Source organism: Neolamprologus multifasciatus, chromosome 7, assembly GCF_963576455.1.
Source record: "Neolamprologus multifasciatus chromosome 7, fNeoMul1.2, whole genome shotgun sequence".
Taxonomy (NCBI): domain Eukaryota; kingdom Metazoa; phylum Chordata; class Actinopteri; order Cichliformes; family Cichlidae; genus Neolamprologus; species Neolamprologus multifasciatus.
Genome location: NC_140445.1, coordinates 29,882,021 through 29,901,204, shown reverse-complemented (window position 1 = coordinate 29,901,204; position 19,184 = coordinate 29,882,021).

Genomic DNA, 19,184 nt, shown 5'->3' with positions numbered 1-19,184 from the left:
AGTAACAAAGGTCACCATCAGTAACACACTACAACGGCAGGGAATCAAATCCCGCAGTGCCAGACGTGTTCCGCTGCTGAAGCCAGTGCATGTCCAGGCCCGTCTGAAGTTTGCCAGAGAGCACATGGATGATACAGCAGAGGATTGGGAGAATGTCATGTGGTCAGATGAAACCAAAGTAGACCTTTTTGGTATAAACTCAACTCGTCGTGTTTGGAGGAAGAAGAATACTGAGTTGCATCCCAAGAACACCATACCTACTGTGAAGCATGGGGGTGGAAACATCATGCTATGGGGCTGTTTTTCTGCTAAGGGGACAGGACGACTGATCCGTGTTAAGGACAGAATGAATGGGGCCAAGTATCGTGAGATTTTGAGCCAAAAGCTCCTTCCATCAGTGAGAACTTTGAAGATGAAACGAGGCTGGGTCTTCCAACATGACAATGATCCAAAACACACCGCCCGGGCAACAAAGGAGTGGCTCCGTAAGAAGCATTTGAAAGTCCTGGAGTGGCCTAGCCAGTCTCCAGACCTCAACCCCATAGAAAATCTGTGGCGGGAGTTGAAAGTCCGTGTTGCTCGGCGACAGACCCAAAACATCACTGCTCTTGAGAAGATCTGCATGGAGGAATGGGCCAAAATACCAGCTACTGTGTGTGCAAACCTGGTAAAGACCTATAGTAAACGTTTGACCTCTGTTATTGCCAACAAAGGTTATGTTACAAAGTATTGAGTTGTATTTTTGTTATTGACCAAATACTTATTTTCCACCCTGATTTACGAATAAATTCTTTACAAATCCTACCATGTGAATTCATGGATTTTTTTTTTTTCACATTCTGTCTCTCACAGTTGAAGTGTACCTCTGGTGCAAATTACTGACCTCTGTCATCATTTTAAGTGGGGGAACTTGCACAATCGGTGGCTGACTAAATACTTTTTTGCCCCACTGTAGACCTTGTGGAAACTAAATGCACAGTTTTTATTTATTTATTGTTTTTTTTTTAACACCTGAACGGATGAATGTTTTCTTGTTCACTTTGACATGCAGAGCTGTCATTTGTTGGGAACCAACACAAAATTAAAACTACCCACATGGAGTTAAATATTAAGTGGGTTTTTTTTGGTCTGCACAATCAAATCCTATTTTTATTAATTTCTCCAGATTGACAGAAGCAATAACACGATTAAATATGTCAGCTTTTTTCTTTAAAGAAACAATAATGTTTCTACAAGAATATGAATGTCAGACAAAATTAAAAGTAAAGAAAAAAATCAATTGAAATCATTTAATCTGTTCATTGCTGTAAGACTGAATAAATATGTGTATCTTTAAATCTGTCAGAGAAAAGTATGTTTATCTTGAAGACCAAATGAGCAATGAAATAATAATCATTTCTGAAATATCCCCTTAATTTAATTTAGCATCATGAGTAAATACTCAGAATGAATTTGTTCATTTCCATTAAATTGCTAAAGTGAAGTTGAGATTATATATCCATCACACAGCTTTTGTGTCTGCCGACAGCATACATACATGTTTACAGTCAGTCGAAGAGCCAACACAGAGAAAGACAGAAGATCACTCAAGTACACAGTCATACCTTTGTCAAATTTAGAATCTCCAGTAAAGTTAACTTGCATGTTGTTGTACTGCAGGAGGAAGCAGGTGAACAGATCCGACACAGATTCAGTGAGAAGATGCAAACTCCACACATAAAGTCCCGAACCAGCCAGCTGTAGATTCGCTGTTGCTGTGAGGCCACAGTGAAGAAACTGTGCTAACTACTGCACCATCATCATGGATACTTTGAAGTATCTTTCTTGGTAATCAGGCTTCCTCCCACAGTCCAAACATATGCTTCATTATAGATTGCATAATGTGAACATGAATGACATTCATTCTCTCAGCATTAACCCTGTGAAAGACTGGGAAGTCTTCCAGGGTTTCACAGGACTTCTGCCATCACTCATATGATTTCTTCATTACAAGTTTTTACCAGTGATTATAAGAGACTACAAGACTACCAAGCTTAGATTTGAGGGAAGCAATATTCACTTATGGTGCGAAAGTTAAACTCAATTTTTAGTGGAAATCATTCAGCAGAAAAAAATACAGACCAGACTTTTTTTTAAATCGACGACTTTTCACAAGTCTATAAAGAAAATATGAAACACCTCGTCTTCTGTGTTGCTATGTTCTATATATAGGGCCTTTTTATTATTCTTCCAAAAGAAATTTGAGGTTTTATCCACTAGATGGCAGGATCTCCTTCCTCATACTAGCAAAACTTTTGAAATACCTCTGAAATATGTCTTCTATTATACCATATTTGGTAGTGACCCTATTAAATACTAAGCATAAATAAATAAATAAATAAATAAATTTTCCTTGTTATTTTTCAAGTTTTTTGCAGACCTGCTTTGTGATTTTCTGTCTTTTAATTTGCATTTTCCTTTTGTTAAAATAATACTTTCCTACTAGTGGTTTTACAGTTTTATGATTAGTAATGAATAACACAACCATGTGATGTAATGATACACATATAATTGTAACATACTGACTCTAGACTACACAATCCAAGATGTAATATGTTGCATTGATAATTTACAGCACTGAATGTTATTTTTGTCAGATTTTCTAATAGCAGTTTATACCTCTCATCTACCCTTACTTATTTTACCTTTCCTAAGAGTATAGAACAAAGACTAATATGATGATGATGCAGAGAAGTAGGGCAGAAACAGCATGGAGCCAGGTTTTAAACCCACAGTCTTTTCAACATCTATGTCTCTCAAGAAAACAAGACGGATGATGAAACCTCGACTGGCAAATACAGCAGTTTGCTTCTCGGGGATATTGTGTCATGGTTGGTGTCAATATTTTTGACAGATAAAGAGAATATATGAGTATTTGGAGTGGGAAAGATACTTTTTCTTTTTCTTTTTTGTCAAGGATTCACCTTTGGATGAACTCTCAAAAGTGGAGGCAGGATAGAAGTGAGGAGGAGGTGGAGAAGAATGAAAAGTAACAAAAATAGAGGAAGGAGGAGGAAGAGGAAGAGGAAGAGAGAGCAAGGCTCCGCTCCAAGTAAATCATCTGCATTGTTCTCCTAATGCTTCTTATACGCACCGACACCCACATATCCTGAAAGTGTCGGGACAGCGCCGCACACACAAAGAGAATCCCAGGCACAAATTCACACTTCCTTGTTACTGTCTTAGTTTGTCCCTCACGGAGATGGTTTTTAATGCACCATAATCCCCCTCGTTCCCTTGAACACATAAAAGACATATCCTTCTATCTGTGTAAGTGGCTCTGACGGCCACCAGCTCATCATAAACACACGTGCACACACAAGCGCACACGGCCGCCAGCTCATCAACATGCAGTTATTCCTTTGGCGCGGGATCGCAGGCTGTTAATTGGCTGCCAAGCAGAATGTGTGTGTTTCTGTGTGTGTATGTGTGTTTGTGTCTGTACTGCAGAGCTGGGGTTGCTTAGAAATTCCCGTCACGTCCGGGAGCCTCGATTAAGACGTTGCTCCAGTTTCGAACAGACAGACATGTGGGGAGGAGGGGAAAGAGGTAGAGAGGGGGAGAGGATGCAGCAGGGGGGAGAAAGATGAGAGAACTCCAGAGGAGTGGGAAGAGAGAAAGAGAGGTGATGAGGCGGGACTCGGCAAAGAACAAAAAAAAAAAAAAAAAAGAAAAAGGAAGGAGAAGTGAGAGTGAGAGAGAAGAAGTGAAATACTGCAGTGGTCCTGTGTGTGAGACCTAGAGCAGATAACATACACTCTACTGCCTGTCTTATCACTGTGATAGAGTTGCAAAGTAGAAGACAGTATTTTAGGTATGTGCTGTAGAGTTCCAGCAGTGGGAGTCCTGTTCATCTCCTGCAGATACATTGTTAGGTGACTGGCTCACATAGAAATGACAGTCTCCTGGATTAAACAGCAGAGCAACTGTGCTCAAAAAAGGGGGGAAAAATCTGTTTCCACGATGAAAAAGTGACACTTACAAGGACATAAGTCAAGCAAGACTGAAAGGGCTCATTTCAGTCAGAAAAAGTAATTCACTTAGTCTCTGTTAGCAGATGAAGTTGTGTTAAGTGCTCTTCACTGAGAGGAAGCTACAGATATCTGATAAAACATTTAGCAGTTTAAATTAGCTCGCTTTCAGAGTCCGGATCACTTCTGGGTGATGATGACTCTATTACAAAATTGAACTTAGTACGTTTTGCCTTACAGTTCTGTTTGAATGTCATTGTGGAGCGCAAAAACTCAAATGTTTGTTCAATAGCTGGTATCAAAGCTAAGGCTGGTGACCATGCATAGAATATATATATACTCATGTACAGATATGTTTAGTGCTGGGCGATATGGAAAAAATATTTATCACGATATGAATCATTTTATATCACGATAACAATATATATCACAATATATCACATGACCTGTGGTCATCTGGAAAGTATGCAGTCTGTAAACAGCAAGCACAGAGGGTGCAGTTTTTGTAAATGGATGGTTACGCTTATGTCGGGTTGCGTATCTCTGCTCGTCCATAGGTCAGTCGTCAAGGAATAATATATGACACTGCAAACATCCTTCTCTACTTTGGCCCGGCATGCATCATATAAGCGAGGCAACTCAACTTTACTGAAGTGCTTACGACCGGGCATAACGTACCTCGGATCAAGGACTTTGACGAGGTCACGAAAGCTGTCCTTCTCAACTACATAAACAGGAGCCATGCCTTTACAAATGTAATGCGAGATGGCTCCTGTGATTTGTTTATGGCGCTGGAACATTTTCTCATACGGCGTGCCTTGTGCGAAAGACTGCTGTATCTTTAGCTGGCTATAGTTTTTCTTTTCCCAACTTGCTCCCGTCGTTCCACATCTTGATTTAGCTCGGATTTTCTGGATTCTTGAGTTTTCATTTTCGTGGACCTTCTGTAGGTGATAGAAGAGATTTGTTGTGTTGCCATCGGGTGCAGGAATAGTTTTATAGCATAGCTTGCAAATGGGCGTCTTCTGCTCCGTGTTGGTGCTGTTGAACCCAAAACCCAAATCACAGACGTACCCCCTCTTTTCGGTAAAAGTGCTTCTTCTTGGGCTGCCTGTGTAGCTGTCTCTGCCTGTTGCATGTCCGGGCATGAAACTGCAACCTGTCGCACGTCCATCGTTTTAAGTTACCGTACAGCATGTCGCAAATCCGGGTGCACGTAAAGCAGCACCATGTCGCAAAACCACAAGACGGAGTTTCTTTGCGAAAAATATCATTTTTTTATACTTTATTTTCTCTTGCATAAAGTTAAGAGTATGTATAGTGAGAAGACAACACTAATATATTTGCCACAGGCTATTTAATGATATATTTTATGTAATAATTTATAAAATTAGGTTAGAAACGATAGAAGACAAATGGCATGATAGACACATTTCTATCGTCCACACGATATATATCGTCATATCGCCCAGCACTAGATATTTTTATGAAGATTAGTACAACAGTGGTATCTTTATCATGATGTCAGGTCACAGTTCATCAGCTAAAGCAAAGCAACCAAAATATTGCTTTCAAAACAAATGCTTGATTATTTCTGTGTTATGCAGTCAGGTTTCAGGTATACGTGTATCCTAACAGCTCCATTCTGCAGTCAAACTAACTAATGTCCATAACATAAATTGCCAGAATCCTTACGTTTTTCAGAAGAACCACGTGCTTCTGCATTGATGAACAGGTAGAAAAACAAAATCTGAAAGAAAATCTGGAATTCAGAGTGCACAGAAATAGTTTCAGAGCCAAGTGAGTGACAGAGAGAGAAGATTAGGTGAAAAGTGAAATAAGAAAAAAACAAATACACAAGAAGCCCAACATTACTAAAAGACATGCTCAGATGCAGGAAGAAGAGAAAGAACAGGCTGCCCATTATAGATTATAAATGGGCTTATAGATTAGAAACTTTTACGGCGCTCTAATAAATCCTTGAGAGACTATTGGCTGAATCTATGTCACACATATGTACTGAGTCAGTCAGCACATACTGTAACAACACATACACAACACAAGATTTACTAGACATCCCCTGTTATGTAATCATGCCAAAGAGAGAGTGAGAGAGAGAGACAGAAAGAGGCACTAATCAGACATCACACACTTCTCACAGCTGTCTGTCAGACGCTGACAGGGGCCATGTTGCTCTTTCCAAGCTGTGACATCCAAATGGCTTGTTTTGTTTTTGCGTTGACATGTTGCCATTCTTTATTATTCATGCAGTCAGATGGTGGCAGTAGACCACAACGGCTCAGAAGCTTTAAAACAGACAAAGCTTTGTGTATGATGAGGCTGAGCTGATGAAAAGTACGTAAGATCAATTGCCCAAGTTTCCAGTTCCAAAAGGAAAGACAGTAACACTGACTCTTATCAAATAAACCCAGAGAAATCAGATTCTTTTTACTTAATTCATATTCAATTCTATCTTGCCAACTAGCCTCGCTGATGACCTTTTTAAAGATTTCCCCCTAACCGAGAACAGGGGTTAAGGGCTGCTGTCCTTCTCTGCTGGTGATCTTGATCCTCTCATTTTTTTTTTATTTGAAAAATAAAATTGACTGCTGCCCTCTCTCTGTGAGGGTGTGTGTATGTGAAGAACTGCAGCCCAAGTGATCTTAACATGCTACCGTGTTTGTTTGATGGAGGATAATTAAATAGGCAATAGAACCCAGCCTGCTCTCATCGCTATCGATTCATTTGCAGCACTCAGACACACAGAAACACACACACTCAGCCAATACCCCAAAGCCTCAGGTCTCTACAAGTAAATGTCTGATACTCCAGCATCAGCTATCAGCAGCCTTTCATATTTCAACGGGCTTATTTAACCTAATTCCATATTAGCCTTCATCCTTAGCCCTGTAGTGGGCCAAATCTATACATAACCCTTTAAGGAAAAAGGATTTGTCTGATGAACAAATGACCCTGCAAAAGAACCATGCTCAGTCCCAAGCATTCTCCATTCTTGAAATCCAGAAATTTAAAGCAAAACCAGACCCCAACGATGTGATCGACACAGAAGATGGGGAAGTTTTATTATTGATAAAATGCTCTCAAATTCCCATTCTCTCCCAGTCTGCTTGTGTGGCAGCAAACATTATCATTGTCAATCCCCAATAATAGAATAGCTGGGATACATTGCAAAGTGTCAATGAAAACAGAAGGCAGAATGTCTCAAAAGGTTGGGACATGCTCACCTTATTTTAGCAACAGAGTGTAAACCTCTGGGAATTGAGGAAACCAGTTGCTAATGTTGTCCTGTTCTTTTGGTGCCCCATCCCAGCATTTATGAGACTTGATGCTGCCATTAAATTCAGATCAAGGTTTCATACAGAAAAAATTAATTTCCTTTTTTTCATTTCTCTCTGATGATAACGTGCCTGTTGTGTTTGCCTTTTCAAAGTGCATCATTTAATTCACATGAGTGTCATAAACCACAACGTGGTTCTTTGCTCCACACAAGCCTTTGTTCTCTACATGTGTGTGCCTTTGTTCTCCGTAATGTGTTTTGTTTGTCCGTATCTGTATGACAATGATTAGCGTTGATGGATGATAGTGACCTAATAATTGTGACAAGGACACAACATTAACATTGAAGCTGGGACAATGGTAGTGCAGCTGTGTGGCCACTGCATTATTCAGACAGGATGGCTAACGGAGAAAGAAGGGGAAGGGGAGAAAATGGGAAGTAGGAACAAGAGGAGACAGGAAGGAAGGATGAGAGGAGAAGGAGGGAATGGGAACAGAGCTAGGTGTGCAGCAATTTAGATATGAAAATAGACTGGTGGAAGGAAGGAGCATAGATACATATAGCTTGTGATAGGGCTAACAGATATTTAAGACCTCAACCAACAATAAGAAAGGAGATGAAATTGTCTCTGAAGACTGTCTATAGTCAAACATCCATCCATTTTCTAACCCTTACCTAGGTCTTGGCCACATGGGACAGCAGTCTAAGCGGAGATGTCCAATGTCATGTGTACAATTTTATTCAACATACATCCATTTTTTAAACGCTTAACCAAAGTCACAGAGGAGCAGGAGCATTTCCCAGCCAATCACCAGTCCATTACTGGGCCAAGACAGAGAGTCAGCCAACCATTCAATGTCACGGTCACAGAGGACAGTTTCCAAATGACGAGTGAAGCAACAATGCTAACCACTTCAACACCTATCTTAGATACTAGATACTGCTGCAAATATTCCACCAATGCTAAGGCCGACAATGAAACAAAATATAATAATAATGTTCATCGTGACCAAAACTCTATCAGTACACACAAGCCCCCCCCCCCCCCCCCCCCCCCCCAGCCCCACCTACACACACAAACTCATTCCTCACAACCCCTCACCCTCTCTCATAACAACTAAAACCACAGGGACACCTAGATAAAGCCCCTCTTTGGCACAGTACTGATGGTATCACTGGTGTCTTTTAACAAGATATAAGACAAACAGGACCCAGAGGGATGGTTTATTGATCCTAACACAGTATCTGTTCACTCCATCTCCATCATAATTTAGAACAAATATAAAACATATCATCTGCTTCATCTCCATGTTGATCAAATTTGATTACCAGTTTAGTCTGTAACACATCAGGTTAGAAGGTGTTTGGTCACTGAGATCAAGGGGTTCAATATTGCAGTTCCTGTCTTTGGTCCTATCATGGTCTATTTTGGGTTTAGCTATATGTTAAATTTTTTGGTCTGTCTTGCCTTTGGTGTCAGTGAGCTGATAAAATATGCATGGTTTGGACTTTTCACCTTTCCGATTTTTATTCCTTGTATAAATCAAAGGAAAATGGAGCCTTTTATGGCTGGAGCTCATCCATGTTTGATGTGCAGCCAGGAGGGAGACCTAGATAATAGAAGCTATCAGAGACATACAGCGCTCTGCGTGTGTGCGTGCATGGACGAGTGTCTTTCCTCTTTTGGATTCTCTTCCATTCTGAGGCATTAATGAACTCGAATGCATAGACTTCCAGATGTTCTGACATGGAGATTAATTGGTTTTCATACACATGCACAAACATGCATACAATATGTGTTTTTAATAACTGTATTTTAAATGTGACAGTAGTAACATTCAACAACGTGGCGTGGAATCTGCCATGGCGGCAAATGAGGTCAAGCAGTCAGGAAGTTGGGATTCTCGTATTTCAGTTCAAGCTGTTAAACCTCACAAAGACATTTGAATTGTGTGGCCAGAAAGCCCCCCCCCCCCCCCCTATTAAAGCTTATAAATCATTCAGTCATTACTTATCTATTCATACAAATTCAGCCATTCAAAGTAATTCAAACAGTCATTGATTTTTCTGCCAGGGATACTACAAAATAAGAGGAAATTACCTTGAGCAAAGTGATCAAAGCAGCACAGCGATGAGCGATTCATCAGCAGCTGTGGATAATAACTAATCGTCTGCAGGGACTGATCTCATAGAAACTTCACTCTTATCTCTGCTTCTGCATTTTGTCATTGCTCTTGGCTAGCACTTGCTGTGTGAGAAAATCAATAGTCATTTTAGAAACATGACTTAATAATGACTTATTGCACACTGTAGTGAGCAGTAGTTGAATTAAGGTCAAAGACTGAACAAGCACTTCTTTTAGATTTATGCTCATATGTAACTTGTACTAGCCATTATTCTTGGAAACTGAAGAAAACCTTTGTTTCAAACATGCTCGCTGTTAACCTTTTCAAATTCTTTGGAAATTTGTTAAAAATATAGTTAAAGAAGATAAAGTAACTGGCTACGTTTAAGCACCTGGAATGGCAAACTAGCTGAGACTGACTCCTGAATCCATGGTTGGAATGACTGGCTCTGTGTCAGTCAAGATGAGCACAACAATGCAATATACACTCACCAGCCACTTCAGAGAAAGTGCGCCTTGTTGATGACCGAGATCAGAGGAGAATGTCCAGAATACTTCTAAAGTAACTACAGCAGCAGTAACTCAAATAAACAGTTGTTACAATCAAGAGCATCTCTGAATGCAAAACCCCAGGAGGTCCAAACAATTATTAGCAAGATGTACCTAATAAAGTGTACAGTGAGTGTAAACAGTAAGCATGTGGCAGTAAAAGTAAGGACAATCGTTTTTTTGTTTGTTTTCTTTGTAATCATTATTCGTATTGGATGAATTAACGTCAATGCCACCTTAAATTTTAAGATGAAATACAAACCTCTACCTAAGGTGGTTCAAGTGAAAGGCTTTGGATGGTTCAATTTATCTACTCATCCATTCTTCCATCCACTACAGTGTGCCACACTGCACTGCTGGTGTTATCTACATGTTTTTAATGGAAAATTTAACGGCAATTGAAGTGAACGTACCCCACCCATCAAATTCACTGTATGAGCATTAAAGAGAAAGGATTGGAAAGAGAGCAAATTCATTAGACATATATGATACGTGGCATGTAGAGCGTGTTAAATTAACAGCTGTTGCCATACGGATAAACAGAGTGAGGGAAAAAACTGTTCCAAACAGAAATGGGAGACACACACATGTGCACATACTTTTTATTGAAATACAATTTCCAGGTGATGCATTATAGTCATTAGTCTGTCTGTGCTGAGCATGGGGAATATTAAGACAGATGGGTTGTTTTTCACCCAAACTAAGGCATTCTCACACTCATTTACTCCAGTTTATACATATCCAAGAAAAATCACAAATTTCCATATCATGTACTATAAAGGGTTTTGGTGCAGTACAAGTTTGCTACTGTTGTTGTAGATTTTTCTTTTCTTCTTCTTCTTTTTTTAATATATTGAATAAGAGTTCTGAATTGTGAACTCTAACTGAGCTTACCAAAAACGTCTGGAAAAAAAAAATAGGGCACATTAGAGCAATCTGATTGTTTTTAATGACCAGATATCAACCTGGTCAATTAAAAAAAAGAACAACACTTTAATATACTTATTTAAAGTAAGAGACTGATACACAAATGTGCAGTTATTGCACTTTATTGTTAATCTCTATATACAAAAATCCTGCATGCCCTGATTACAACAGGAAGGAACTGCCTTACACTGTTTAGTGAAAAATTCTCATGATATTCCAATTAAACTGTTAGGCTAACTGTAGTCTCTAGATCAACTAATCAGGCAAGAGAAACTGACAAAATAATAACAGATCCATTCATCTCTTTAAGTTTTTTATTAAATCAGTGCTTGCAAAATTGTGATGGATGCAGTCATACAGATCAACTTAACTTAAATCTACTGTTATTACAGCAAAAAAGAAAGTGATTAAGGTCATTTACATGGAAAATGTATGGCAAGCAGACGCTGTGGAGGATAATTCCCTTCCAGCTCTCAGCAGGTAATGTCAAAATAATTATCAGACGAGACAGCTCAGTAGGCAGGCAGCACCTCTTCATTATAGAGTAAGGTTGAGGAGGCTAACAACCTCCAAATGTAGTAGTATACACTATACAAGGTCCAACATGTAACTTTCTAAATCTTTTTCATTTTTAATCCTCATTTTTAATATTTTTTTTTTAAATACACCTCCCTTATATGACCAACTCACCAAATAATGTCGACCAGAATGGGATGAGGGTGAGAAGAATTGTATACGGTCATGAACTTTAACATCTAACATCCCAACTGAGGCCTGTAGAATCTGAGATGTAGCTCTTTGTTTTGTTTTTTTTAAGCATAAACACGATCTGTCTTTGGTGTGAACTTTCTGGGATGGCCACTTTCAGAAGATGGTCAACTGTCTTGAATGTTTTCAGCCTGTGAACAATTTCCTTACTGCAGAATTTTGGACTTCAAACTCGTTGAAAATGGCCTTAATACCACACTGCTCCAACAATTGCCTTTTTAAGGATCATTGCTGATGTCTAACCTCCTTTGCATTGGCTCCAGAACTGTCTTCTTTTATACATGCGCTCACATCTGCTGATGATCAGTTAATTATGTGCTATTTACGCTCTTAATACTTAAGCAATCAGTAAGGGTGTACTTAATTTTTCACACACGGCTTCTGCATTTTGGCTTAATATTTGCTAAATAAATAACACAGTCACAGTAAAATATTTCATGTTTTGTTAGTTTTCTAAAGCTGTATTTAACTAATTGTAAGACAAGTTAAGTACCAGTTTATTTGTATTGTACCTGTATGGTATACTGTGCTGAGATATAAAACCTTGCAATTTAAAGAGGGTATCATTTAAAAAAAACAACAACATGCGCCTGGTTAATATCAATCAACTAGATAAGATACTTTAACAAAAAATACAGATAAGTCGATATTTTTTTATTATACAGTATTTTGGTTAACGTATTGCAGTCAGTGTCATCCTTTCCCATAGAATTCATGTGCATCTAAGAGACTTGTCAATAAACATTTTTTTAAAGATTCAGAAAGTGTGTGAGCAGTTAAATTGAGTTTGTTAGAGTGATGGACTTTATTAGACCTGGAAAATGGCTTCTGCCTTTGTTGTGGCTGCTGTGTATGCGTGGTATTGTAGTTGTTATTAATACATTACCTCCATGTGTCTTAGGTTAACAACACTTTCATATCATGTCCTTTACTGACCTTGCACACACATGCATGGGTGAACATACACAAATTTGAGCACAGACAGTGCTCCAAAGGGAGCTCACGTTAGGGACATTTCTGCTCATATGATTGACTACTTTGAATAAGGGACCTTGGAAAAACATCTGGGTAAGTGACAAATATGCCCCCCTGGCTGCCTTTGTATATGAAGGAGACACACACTGTGTGTGTGTGTGTGTGTGTGTGTGTGTGTGTGTGTGTGGATGCGTGATGGAGCAAGAAAGAAAGAGAGAGAGGTAGAGAGAAAGAGATCAGTGTGTGTGTGTGTGTGTGTGTGTGTGTGTGCTGCATTATCTCCAGTGCTACACAAAGACTGGCCAGACGGCTACCACTGGCAAGGTTTTGTGTGTGCTTGTGTAGGTGTGTGTGTGTGCATGTAAAATGTGTGTCCTTGCCAGCCACTTCACATCACACAGCCCTCTCGTGGCAGGCTTCTCGGATCAGTAGCAGAATGGATAAGGCTATTTACCAGCATCTTATTTGGTCAGGGTCAGACCTCCAGTAACAGTTTAATAGGTGTTGAGGGTGGCTGCGACATGGAGGAGAGCAGCTTTATCTGTCCACATATATACAACACAGCGTGTGTTTTTATGTGCCTGGGAAGTGGTTTAAAAAAAGAAGTTTTAACCACCATGAAATATATTATACATATCATTCATTTTTGCATTCAGCTGTATCTGTGCCCCCGTCAGTCTGCTGTGTAATTCCATTCAATTCCCTGAGATGCTTTCAATTGTAAGGTAAAGACCCCACAATAATAATGTTTACAAATACAGCACACACATATTATTTGGGAATAAGCATAACATGAGCATGTCAAAGTCTTTAACAAAGAAAAAACTTCAAGTAGTTAAGTTTCAGTTCTGAGGATTAGACCCTTTGGGGAAAAGGGTCTCCAAAGGGAACATCACCTTCAATGAAATATCCAACACAGAAACAGACACATTTAGACCCTCTTACAGACTAAATAGAAATATATGCATATACCCTCAGACATGCCTACATTGCTACATACTTAGACAGATACATTCACAGACACATGCAATCACACCTACGCTGACAGCTAAGGTTCTGCTGAAAGTCATTCATAATGATTAAAGAGGCATCTCTGCAATGATTTTTAAATGACCCTTGGGACACTGTGACCATTGACACCTCTTCAAGAGAAAATTACTTTATCGTGCCCTGGGACACCTGAATTTAGACTGACACAGTGACAGTCTAACAGACATATAAGCATTTAAGAGCAGACTGGAGGAAAAAACGTAAAGCCAAATGAAAACACAGGGAGAGTCACACAGAGTCATGCACATAATGTCATGAATGATATGAAAATGTGTAGGGGTGTAGTGGTGGGTAAGCTTGAGCTGGTAAAAACACTGAGGGGGGACAGACGAACACAAGGGCAAGTATGTGAAGACATGCATTCATACAAAGACGTAAGAGACAGCCTGGACTAGCCCAAAGCCAGAAACCCATCCATCCAGTCCGAGAACAATCCCAGTCAGCACCAGTGGGAATATAGCCCCAGTTCAATCCCAGCACACACTCATACACTCACACACACCCTGCAGCTCTTTTCTTCAAGCCGCTGATACAGAGGTTTTGGTAATAGCCATGCTGATGGTGTGATGGCTAATTTCACCTTCATGCGTTTGGTGTGTGTGCGTGTGATAATCACCTTGAGCCTTGCAGGTAGTGGATTCCCCCAGAGATCAGCTCGGTTTGATTTGACATAACACACCTCACATGCACACACATACACAACACTTTAGTGCTGATATTAACATATAAACTAGCGTGGCTTTGTTAGAACTGAGAATCACCTTCACACGCCATTCAAGGTTATCACAAAAATTATTAATAGTGCGTAGGCGTATGAGGGATGTTTTACAATATCTGTTGTAGGGGATTAGGATATTGAGCTATTACCTGTCTTTAGGTTCTATCTTTAATTTCACAGTTTCTCCAAAAAAAGCTTGTGTTGCCGAAGCATTGGCCTCAAGTGTTAATTAAATTAAATAACCATTGTGTCTACAGTAGACTTTTGAGGATAAAACATTCTCATGCAAACAGGTATGCTTACTGAATAATTTCACTATGTTAATTGCTGGCAAGGCTTTCACATCATTGTCTGCTTTGTGTGAGAGTAATCACACAATAAAATGAGTTGCTGACATCAGCAGCTAATTTCACTGCATCTAACAGACACATCATTACGAAGGCTTGCATCATGATGCTTTAAAAACACAATACATTTTACAGAACCTCACAGCTCATTATCACTATAACCTGGCAATGAACTGCATTTTGCTGGATTCTTTCCCCAGCCTACGATGCAGCATTGTCGATAGCTTAGTACAAAGACTGCAGGTGTGATTTTTTTAGGATGCCTGTCTTTTCTTGGGCAGTGTTTGATTTTCTCCTTGGATCAGCAACTGTCTATGTATTCATTTATCCATCTGTTTCTACCCCCCACACTCCACCTAGACAAAGAGAAAAAAACTGGGAACTAGCTCCCTTGTTACCCTGTCAGTTGGTATCTTAACAAATAAGGCATGTCTAATTGCATTGCTGGGAAACATCTTGGAGTAATTACATGTCCGCTGAAAGTAGCCCATTACAATCAAACCAGCAAGCGATGAAAACACAGACAAAAACCGAGTACATTGCAGTAAATGCAATTTGGTCAATTAAGTGGTCAATATCAACTATAATACAATTAGGAAACACACAGGGACATCCTTGTGATTTAATTAGTAAGAGAAACTTGTTTCATTTATTGCTGACTGTTTTTATATGCAGTTTGCCACTTTCCTTGAGGTAACCTCACAAACTGCATGGTAATATATTTACAGTCTCTGGGGTCTCACAAATGGGCTACAACAGCAGAAGACCACACCAGGTGCCACTCCTGTTGGTTGAAAACAGAAAATTGAGATTAAAAGTCACTAAAACTGGACAATGGAGGATGAAAAACAATGTCTGGCTTTGTTGACTCTTGGTATCTGGTGTAGGGACTATTTTCTTGTCTTAGCACCAACTGAGCATTGTTCACATGCCACAGCCTGCCTTATTATGGTTGCTCACCATACCAATCACCATTTATCGTCACGTTGTACCCATCTTCTGATGGCTGCTTCCAGCAAGGTAACACGCCATATCACAATGCTATCAAACTCACAATCACATCAAACTGGCTTCTTGAACAAACAATGAGTTCCCTGAACTTAAGTGACCTCGACAGTCACCAGATGTCAGTCCAGTCAATCATCTTTGGTATGTATTGAAATGGGTGATTCACATCAGGGACGGATGACAAATCTGCAGCAACCATGCAATACTATTGTGTCAAAATGGAACAAAATCTCTGAGGAATATTTCCAGCACGCTGTTGAATCTATGCACAATGAATCAGGATGGTCATGAAGGCAACAGGAGGATACAGCATGGTGCTAGCAATTTAAATTTCATATTTTTGGAGGAGTTTTCTTTATGCTGTGTTTTCTGTTTCCTATTTTGTGGGATTTGTTAAGGAAGTGCAGAGAATTAACCATTTAAATTAATGATGACATTTTGCAATAACCTATGAACTAAATACTCATTGAGACATTTCTGTATTTAATAGGGGAAATACTAAATTGTAATATCTTGACTTAGACAAATATCTGGTGAGATCAAAGGTTGGCACTTTTTGCTGTTTTGATGATTTGGGCTTCTTTTGTAGACATGTGACTACGGTATCTCACCGAGTCAACCAGTCAACCATGACTTCCTCTGAATACCAAAAGCATTCAGAGTCAAATGTGAGTCTATATGTCCAAAAGCTAAAGCTTGGCCACAACTGTGTCATATATATATATATATATATATATATATATATATATATATATATATATATATATATATATATATATATATATATATATATATAAATCCGATATAGCGTATTTTATAATCAATAAAAAAAATTTTTTTAAATATCTTGCTGCATGTTGTATAAGTTCATACTCAAGTTTAAAAAAACAAAATAAAAGTAAAGCTATCTGTAAAAAATACACTGCACCCAAAATATTTTATAGTTCAGCAATACTGCTCAATCTAATAAACTTAAACCTACACCATCCTCCCTATTCTGGTATTTTAAAGAGCACTTAGTGGAAATATTAAGCAACCTAACTAATAGGGTTGCCAACTCCTAGCAAAAAGAAAAAAATAGGGAACCACCCCCTGCCCTCCACCTCACAATGCTTAATTGACGTAATTGACTTTAATTTAATGCACGTGTAAAGAAAAAAAAATGCACAGAAATCAATTATTTTTCTACAATAATTACCGTATTTCCCGGACTACAAAGCACACCTGAATATTAGCCGCACAAGCTAAAATCAGGGGAAAATCCTGTTTTGTACATACATTAGCCGCACCTGACTAAAAGCCGCAGGTGTTTCAATGTTGACTTATCATATGTAAGAGAATATGCACAAAGGGAATTGTCAGGAAAGAGATGGCTGTTTGGAGACACACCCCTTTTATTAATATTTTAAAAAACAAGTTATGGGTACATATTTGCATAACTTTTTAGGTATATGTACAAGTAGCGGTAATTACAAGTACGAAACATGTACTGTGCTTCATAAATGAGTAACAAATGTAGTACATAACAATAACCTACAGCACACCAGAAAAATAGATTCGGACTACCTTTTAGGCTCAGGTGCAGTGACACGGCTTTAACAAGAAGAAAAGTCAGTCATTCACCACCATCTTTCTCTTCTTCCTGCGCACTAAAACCACCAAAGTCCTCTTCTCCAGTGTCGGATAAGAACAGGCTCAGGATGGCTTCGTCATCCACTCTCCGCTTCTCTCCTTCGTTGTCACTTTCAAAACCAAACAAATCCTCCTTGTCAGTGTCAGAGTCGAACACCCTCAGAAGGGCCGTGGCGGTGTCCTCCATCATGCAGCAGTCCAGCCCTTCGAAATCCGTTGGTGATCATGGATGTTTTCACACTTTTCCACGCTGTCAGATTCCACCGGTGGAGTTGAGCATAACTTGCTTTTCGCAAGTTTATTGCCGCTCGTCATCCACGCCTCCTGCTGAACGCGTAGCGCTACTTTGAAGTTTGTTTTTCGCGCTACTTGTATGGCACTATGTTGCCTGGCGGATGGACATGTGACCAACATACCACTCTTGAACCTCGATACTGTGTGTCTGATCACATGCCCTTCTGCCAGGCAATGTAGTGCCGTACAACAGCAGAACAAACAAAACAAATCGTCTTATGATATGAGACGATATGACAAAAATCATGGACAATCCATAGAAAAGCCGCACCTGACTAAAAGCTGCAGGGTTCAAAGTTTGTGCAAAAAGTAGCGGCTTATAGCCCGAGAATTACGGTAAATAGATTCTATATCTGTCTTCATCAGAATTGCAGACTGCACAGATGGTATCTTCCCAAAGGAAAAAGTACTATAGCTTACTATGTTATAAATTTGACTTAATAGTTCTGATATACAATAATGGACTTCTATACATTTTACATCAGATGAAAACTTTGGTTGTAAGATTCAGATAATTATTTATTAAAAGCTAGACATGACAATTAGAAAGAAAAGTATGTCTTTTTGCCCCCCCCCCCCCCCCCTCCTTTTTTTCCCTGTTAATGCCCTACCTGGCCCCCTGGCAAAATTTTGCTAGATCCGCCCCTGCACAGTTACCAGCCGTCAGCTACTTAGAAAAAGATCCTGGTGTAGAAAGTAATATTGAATAAATTCTAACAACAGCTTATCAAGCTTAAGCGTGCTGCTGTTGTTTATCTGCTGGTTTCCTCTTTCTGGCGCAAAGTGAGCGATAAACAAACGAGAGAGACGGGAGTCGCGACAGAAATGCCGATCAGCTGATCATTGATCAGTTTCATGATTGAAGTAGCAGCAGGAGAGGGAGAGAGAGAGAGAGAAGCAGTCGCTCCATAAATCGGTTGTTAAGCTTAATGTGGGGATGCTTTACAAACATTCAGAGATGAACTTACACACTTGCTTTACTTCTCTCTGGGAAACCTTTCTCTGAGATGAAATGCCGGTTTGGTAGCGAGGCTCCAAATGCTCAACCAGACCGCCAACAGGTCTTGCACGCCACAGCTGCTCTATCACGTGACATACTGCTCCAACGGCTAAGGTTATGAGCTGAGTTACGCCATGTCGCAAGTTTTGTGAGTTGCTTTTGTGATATTTAATGGATCGGATTACATTTTTTATTTCTCTCTGATATCCGATTCAGTAATTTAGGTCAGTATCGAATCGGTTCATCTCTAGTCAAAATTGAAAAATATAAAACGAGATAATATGAAAGATTTATATTCTCACTGGACACCACCTTTTACTTTGCTAGCACCAGGTTATATCCATTATCGCCTTCATAACTGGCTTAATTCTTTGAGAGCTGAATAAATGAATATCTGTGAACCTCACACAACGATGTGACAGAAGTCACAAAGAAAAGATTCAAGTTATTACTGCTGAAGGCGTTTCTACAAGTGTTGTGTAC